Raw genomic sequence first — 1482 nt, forward strand, 5'->3', positions numbered from 1 at the left:
AGTTTTGCACCTGTATGACCAGTACACCCTTGAACCAGTCAACTCACTATAATTGATAATTCCCACTAATTTATTAAAAGAAAAGTTTGTTATACTTTTAAAATAGTAGGTACATAATTAAGTCAGCAATGAAGTAATATAAGTCTTTGCCACTTTTAATAGGAGATTGGTGTGTACTTAGAATAATTAACATTCGTGGAGGACATCTACATTTCAGAGAGAAATTATATCTTTTACTTGGACATCTATACATGTGCAAGTCTAAAATCAAATCATCTAAATCAAATCAGCCTTTAGTGGTTTGGGTGTTTTTAAACTTTACTTTTCCCATTCATTGTTGGAAAAGTACTTATTTGTATGTATTTTTAAAGTATTACTGAGCCAACAGGTGTTGTGGTTAAGGTAGCCGGATCTAATGTGGCCGACTGTGTGGTTTGAGTTACGGACTTGGAAAACATGCCAGGCCAGTATGCGTGCATGCTCAAAATCCTGAGAAGAGAATGGAGAAGGGATTGGGGTGTGGCCATCCCCAGGAAAGTGCTTTCTCACTTTTTCTATCTCTCTCTCTCTCTCCAGTGAACACACATACCCTATAGCAAAACTATGCACACACTCACACACACGCACACACATATATAATACACACACACACATATAATTGCCCTGTTTGTTGCAAGTATTTCCCAGTCTCCTTTGTCCTCTAATTTTATGGCAGTTTGACATAAATAAAAGTATGTTTTACAATGACTATGTCCGTTGATCTTTTCCTTTGTAATTTTACTCTCCTGTTATTTTTTCCTTTAAAAGTCATTTCTCAGTCTAAGCTCAGTTAAATACCTACCTGTATTTTCTTTTAATTTTTAGGATTGCTCGATTGCTTAATATTTTACTCTGATCCAGACATTGCTAACTTTGAGTCTTTAGTTGTGCTTCAGAGAATTGGGGGTCCCTCAGAACTCCGTATGTAACTGTGCAGGTACTATACACAGCACTTCCTGTGTAAGAGAACACATCAAAGAGGTCTGTCACACACCTCTCTCCCCTTCTGCATTCCCAGCACCTGGCCAGGAATTACCTTTGCAATCCATCCGGCCTTTATTTGCAATGAGGCTGTATGGAGAGGCTCTAATTTTTTTTCCCCTTTTCCCTAAATAGTTGAAGGAGTATGGTGTACCAGACCATTCAGTGAGTAATTATGTCCTATGGTCTGTGATGCCTTGGAGAATTTCATTTCTTTTCATTTTACTAATTTATTATTTTTTTTAATCTCTTCAGAGAAAGTTAGAGAAATTCAAGAAAAACTTGATGCTTTTATTGAAGCTCTGCATCAGGAGAAATAGTGTTACTAGGTGAGTAAAATTATCTTACGTTCATTGAAACTGAATGCAAAATTTAATTTTAAACTTCAGATTTTTTTTTTTTTTTTTGAGAGAATTTCACTATTCGTCGCCTGTTCTTGTCAGAAAGAAAAAGAGAGACATA

General features: G+C 36.0%; 1 long non-coding RNA gene across 1 annotated transcript in view; it reads left to right on the forward strand.

Annotated features, from left to right (window-relative positions):
* Window positions 1-605: 605 nt before the first annotated feature.
* Window positions 606-1482, forward strand: part of LOC106735203 (uncharacterized) — a 6205-nt gene continuing 5328 nt past the window's right edge. Inside the window, exon 1 of the long non-coding RNA XR_001370603.2 lies at window positions 606-1349. This is a non-coding gene — a long non-coding RNA (uncharacterized LOC106735203). The remainder of the gene's footprint in view (window positions 1350-1482) is intronic.

Source organism: Tupaia chinensis, unplaced genomic scaffold, assembly GCF_000334495.1.
Source record: "Tupaia chinensis unplaced genomic scaffold, TupChi_1.0 Scaffold000327_1, whole genome shotgun sequence".
Classification (NCBI taxonomy): domain Eukaryota; kingdom Metazoa; phylum Chordata; class Mammalia; order Scandentia; family Tupaiidae; genus Tupaia; species Tupaia belangeri.